Here is a 6,951-nt window from a genome sequence, read left to right on the forward strand (position 1 = left end):
TCGCGGAAATCAAGAAATTTACGAAGTCCAAAGAATTCATGGAACTCAACGTAATTTATGGAATTCGAGCATTTGCGGAATTCACGGAAATGATGGAATTCACGAAATTCGTTGAATTTACGGATTTCATCGAATACATGGAATTCATGGAATACGCGAAATTTACGGAAATCACGGAATTCGTGGAATTCATGGATTTATAGGAATTCGTGGAATTCAAGGTACTTACAATTTTCACAATTTCACTGTTTCATGAAATTCAAAGAAATAGTAGAATTTATATATTTCACGAAATTCAACTAATTTATTACATTCAATGATTTCCCCGAATTAAAGGAATTTATGGAATTCAAGGACACTTACGAATTCTTTGAATTCTATATATTCGTGAATTCCGTTACTTCCATGATTTCCGCAAATTCCATAATTTCCATAAATTTGTTGAGCTTCAGACATTCCTTGAATTCGTTATGTTCCGAGAATTCTGGACATTACATCAATTCCATGAATTTCTTGAATCCTATAAATTTCGTCAAATCAAGAAATTCGATTAATTCCGCGAAGAAAAAAAATCCAGTGAATTCTGTGGTTTCACTAGATTCCTTGAATTCCGTGATTTCAGTGTATTCCTTCAATTCCATCAATTCTGTGAATCTCAAAATTCCATAAAATTCGTGAAATCCTTGACTTTCATGAATTCCTTGATTTCCATTATTTCCTTGAATTCTGTTAATTACGTGATTACACTCAATTCTACAAATTTTTTTAATTTCACATATTCCATGAATGCAGTAAATTCTGTCAATTTCATGAAATCCCTGAATTCTATAAATTTCTTGAATTCCGACAATTTCATTTCATTCGTGAATTCCTCCACTACCGGGAATTGGTTGAATTTCATTAATTTCTGAAATTCCATGAAATCTGCGAATTTCTTGGCGTTATATAAATTTTGTGAATTTTAGAAATTCCATCAATTCTGTAAATTGCTCAAATCCAGTGAATTTTGTGATTTCGGTGAATTCCTTGAATCCCATTAATTCCGTGAATTTCATACATTTCGTGAGTTTCTTGATTTCCAAAACCTCGGTGAATTCTGTGATTTCTATGAATTTCATGAGTTTAGCGAATTCAACAGATTTGATAAATTCCTTAATTTCTATGAATTTCGTGTAAATTCCACGAATGTAATGAATTCCGTGAATTTCTTGAATTCTGGAAATTCATTAAATTCGGTAAATTCCGTGAATTCCTTGAATTGCATTAATACCGAGATTTCTTTGCCCTCAATTTTCGTCTTACAAATGCTCTAATACATTTATTAGAATGCTGAACGTTGACTTCATGATTTAGAACACTTACAATACATGTAATGTAATTTCGTCATTCTAATACCATGTTTGCAATTTTACGCTTGTATTGTAGAAGTTTTGTAGAATTCCAAAAATTTTTAACAGTGTACATTTCTAATTTTTCTAATTAAAATTATTGGATTTATGTTTAATAAAAATAGTTATTTGTTTTAGATTTGAAGAAAAAGCTCGAGGAGGAACAGGTACCGAAATGGGAACCAAGAGAAGAACCCAGTGAATCTGGAGTTTTCAGATTTGGTCGTGGTGGAACTTTCCGATTAGGAAATTCTAGATATGCTAGATCAACTAAAGATCAGCATAAAGATTAACAAAAAGAGGAACATAACGATGAGCATTAAGCTGAACATAAACGTGAGCGTAAATATAAATAGAAACATTAAAAAGCAATTAAGGGATTTGCATCAAGCAAAAAAATAAGGTATAATTTTTCTGTTCCATACTGATTCATATGTATTTGAAGTCAAATTTCAAGCCGTCTAAAAATATGTACTATTTCTAAAAAATAAATTAATTATATGCTGACAATTCCACTTATTTTATTTGTGCTTTAATTATTTGCGTAAGAGATCATTTAAAATCGTTTTCATAACAAGAAAATCTTTGCTACGAATTTTCCTTTTGTCCAATATTTGCTTTGAATAAAGAAACAGGTATGAAAGTAAATTTAAAAATCAGGACATCCAGCTTTCTTATTAACATTTAAAAAAAAATAATTAAATTTTAAATCGGATATAAACTGAATTCTGTTAACTTGCTAAACAATCAATTCTAGATTTAAAAGTATATGAACAAGGAAGAGTAAAATATTTTTAAAAACTACAAGTGTCTTATGATTTCAATACCAATTAGTTTAGGATTTAAGTTGTCAGATAAAATAGCTTTAGATCATTTTATTCGTAGCAATATGAAAATAATGCCACATGTTGCCAGAATGTTTATCAAAACATATAAATATGTTGAAAAGAATTGAAAAGGTGTCACAGCAAAGAGGACAGGGGAGATGTTGAATATTCTTGAAATATGTAAAACGCAGTTTGTTAATGGTCCTATATTTTTTTCATATGTAGCCTGCGTCATTTGAAAGCATGTTATTTTATCATTTTATGTCTACTACAAACATTGATATAACCTTGCTACTTTAATGGAAATTCTCTTCACGAATGATGTCATTAGCTTAATAATCACGTGAATTTATATTATTTGTATACTTGTTCAAATAAAAACCAGGTTTCTGATTTACAGATGTGATGAAATACTGAAAGCAACTGCGCAAAAACGCGAATATCTGCTTTAGGTACTCATAAATCTTAAGATACCCGAAAGTATATATATAGGCAGAAACGATCTTTTAGAAAAATATTAGTAAGCTTTTGCAAAATTGTACCCAACCCATTTTCTTCTAATCAAAGAAGATGCGGTTCTTCGTGATTGCTCTGCTCGTTGCTTGTGTGGCCTTCGGCATATCTCTTGGTAATTGCAATTTTTTTAGTTATATTGTCTTTACAGAAATGATTTACAATGTGCATTTCTATCATCAAATGTGTCCTGAAATATTTTTACACAGTTTTTAATATGTCTATAGAGTAAACTAATTTCACTTTTGTGACCCATCTTTTGATGATGATAGTGTGATTGTACTGATTCAGTTGCCTGTGATTTTGTCAATATTTTATTAAACCAATACATATTTTCATACCAGCGTTTTTTACTAATCTGGGGTTTGATTTGATTTCTTATTTTGCAGACCTTGGAGGTGCTCAAAATACCGGATATTCAGATACAACAGGAGGTGGTGGAGGAAATTATGCAGGAGGTACACAAGGAGGTTATGGAGGAGGTGCTGGAGGAGGTGCTGGAGGAGGTTATGCAGGAGGTACTCAAGGAGGTTATACAGATACTAGTGGAGGAGGAGGTGGTGCAGGAGGTGGTTCGGGAGGTTATGCTACAGATCCTACAACAGGAGGTGTTGGAGGTACAGCACCAGCACCAGCACCAGACCCTGGAACGGGATCGGGATCGGGATCGGGAACGGGAACGGGAACAGGAAGTGCACCAGAGAAAACTGAAAGCTCAGACAACGATAAAGCATTAATAGCAGGACTAGTAGGAGCAGGAGTAGGAGCAGGAGGAGGAGCATGGTACATGAATCGCAGAAATAAAAAGAAATGGAATCAACAATTTGGAAATGGTGGATATGGTCATGATGATTATGATCATGGTCCAAGTTCGGGATATGGTCATGGTCCCAGTTCCGAATATGGTCATGGTCCAAGCTCCGGATATGGTCATGGTCCAAGTTCCGGCTTTGGTCAAGGTCCAAGTTCCGGCTTTGGAAGTGGTGGAGGCAACCAATTTGGACATGGTGGAAGTTCTGGATTTGGAAGCTCTGGATCTCCTGGATATAGTTCATATTCTGGAATTGGTGATCAAGCACCTCATCCTGGACGTGAACATGGACATGAACATGGACATGATTCACATCCCGAACATAAAAATGAACATGGTGAACATCCAGGATCACATGGTGAACATTCAGGATCACATGGTGAACATCCAGGACCACATGGTTCACATCCTTCACATTCCGAACATAAACATGAACATGATGGACATCCTGGATCGCATCCTTCACATATATATGTGCATAGTGAGCATCATATATATCATCATAAACCTGAACATAAACCTGAACATAAACCTGAACATAAACCTGAACATAAACCTGAACATAAACCTGAACATGAACACAAGGATGAACATAAAGATGAGCATAACGGTGAACATAAAGATCATCATAAAGATGAGCATAAAGATCATCATAAAGAAGAACATAAGGGTGATCATGAACACAAAAAAGAAGATTAAAAATCGCTAATTCATAATTTATTGTCAATTAAAAACACAAAGCATAAATTTTCTCTTTCAATGTTTTTATAATCAAGTTTGAAGCTTATGTGAATGATGTGTAAGATTTCTAAAAAATAAATCATTTGTGTACTGTCAATTGCACTTTTTTCATTCGCGTTTCGATCTATTGATATATTAAATTAATACATTAATTCCCATGATAAGACACACATCTTTATTTTCACTGGAAACACATTAATGTAAATTGGGGAATATTTTAATTGGTTCTCGACGTTTGTTCACTGATTTTAGTCACAAACATGGCAGTTTAGAACAAAATATAGAGAATGAGCGTTACACTATTGGATCCGCTGATTGATTTTATTTTAAAAATTTTAATATTAAATTTTTTCCGTACTAAGAAAAGCCTTGCTTAAGTGACTGTGATAATGGTTCATTTTGTTAAATAAAATGTAGAGCCATTTGTTTATCCCTAGCGTATATTAAAGTATTTTCTTTAAATAAATTTTTCTTTCATTAATTTTAGTCAATTTTAGTAGCTTTAAATCCACTTGAATGTTTTTATTAATTTTATAACTTTGATAATTCTGTACGCTAGCAAGAATTGTCTAAAGATAAAGAAGACGAAGAAAGATAAGATAAGAATGATCCACCTTACGATTAGCCTTGGTGTAAATTTGTATTCTCGAATTCACATATCATACGATTTCTTTTTATAACATTCAAGATAAATCCCTTAATTTGTTTATCATAGTATTTTGATGTAAAACTTTACAAAAATATTTCTTTGATAAGAAAGGTATACTTTTCTTATTTCATTTTTTTTTTTATTTATTTTTTATTTATTCACTTTTTTTCCTTTTGCTTTTACCTTTGAAAACACTGTTTAACACGCACAAGCCGGAAAACAAAATAAAACATGTTGGAATTCGAAATCGATACAATAAGTAAAAGTAGCGCATTGGAATCCTAAAAAAGTATCAATAATTTTTAATCTATAGATATGCAGCTTGGTTATCTGCGCTTGAGAAAAATTTTTAACAATCCCTTGTTTGCAGAGCTTCTACATTTTTCCGAGATTGTAATGTTTTTCACCCTGTTTTCGAAAAAATTTCTTAACGTTTGTATACATAGGGGACGAATTATTTCGGTTGGTTGAAAACTTTTCTGTGACCACAATGTATTATGAAAAAATCGCCATGACGCAGAAACACAATTTGGAGATACAGTAAATTTAAAAATTATTTATCCTGGTATTTAATAAAATTGTATTTATAACTTGTACCTTAGCATTAAATTGCAGCTTGGGGTCGAAAAAACCTCAAAAGCGACCAAAATTATGCCGACTTGGGTGTTGATTGTGCTAACATATAATGATTTATATCAATCATATAAATGAATAACAACATTTTTATGTTCTTTATACGTTTTTCTAAATAACAATAAATTTTTGTAATGCAAAAAAATAAGAATAATTATTAAAACCTAGAAACATAATGTAAAATTTATAGATTTGTTTAAGCAATTCATTCATCAACATATAAGAACCTTTTTTTTATAAATCTATCAACACTACGGTGGTTCAAAAAAACACTTTTTTCAAACGAGAGCCCCCCCCCCCCCCACCATTTAATTTAAAATTCAGAAAAATAAACTCTAATTTTTGTTTGTTTTGTTATTTTAACAGGTCCTGGTTTCACTTTTCAATTATTTGAACAAATGCAATTTGTTGAATGATTTATTCCTAAAACATTCTTTTTTTAATAAGAATTAATACTATTTATGTAGTGTAATGTTTATCAATATTGGTTAATTGATTTGTAATTGATTAAACAAATTAAAATGGTTTAAATAACTCTTTTTCGGAAATTTGTTGTTTTTTAAGAAAAATTAAAACTGTTGGTCTAGTGGAATGTTGATCAATATTGGTTAAGTAATTTCTAATTATGCAAGCAAATCCCATTTATTTAAAACTTTTTTTTTCGTAAAAATGCGTCGAATTGGCAGTTTATTATCTTTAATAACATAAACTTATTTTCAATTATTTTTCAATTGTATAAACAATAAATTATTATTCACTTTCAATCAGCTTCAATGTGTTTAAACAATAATGTTTGTGGAAAAAATAAAGGCTGGTTGAATAATAAAGGTAAGATGTTAATATAAAATTGATTGGGGTAAAACCTGATTATTCGTTAAAAATAAATAAAAATTTATTGTTTTAACAATTGGAAAATATTTGAGAATAAATTTATGTGAGTTAATGATAATAAACAGCCATTTAGACGTTAATTAATTTTTAATAATGCAAACGAACTTTCATTAATATGTTTAAAAAAGGTTTTCTTCCTAAAAAAAATTGTCAAGCTGGCAGTTTATTATCGTTAATAACATACATTTATTTAAAAATATTTCGCAATTGTATAAACAATGAATTATAATTTATTTCGAAAAACCTTTAATTTATTTAAACAATACATTTTTTGTGGAAACGCATAAGGGTTTCTAATTAATAAAGGTAAGATGTAAATATAGAATGAATTATTATAAATGTTGATTGCTAGTAAAAAATTAATAATATTTTTTTTTGAAAAATTGGAAAATATTTGGAAATAAAGGGGGAGGGTCGGTAAGGCCGGTTTTTGGCCTAATTTATTTTTGGACCAAAAAATCTGAAAAAATCATGGTAGTATCTTATAAGTATCCCGAG

The sequence above is a fragment of the Belonocnema kinseyi genome, chromosome 8 (genome assembly GCF_010883055.1).
Source record: "Belonocnema kinseyi isolate 2016_QV_RU_SX_M_011 chromosome 8, B_treatae_v1, whole genome shotgun sequence".
Classification (NCBI taxonomy): Eukaryota; Metazoa; Arthropoda; class Insecta; order Hymenoptera; family Cynipidae; genus Belonocnema; species Belonocnema kinseyi.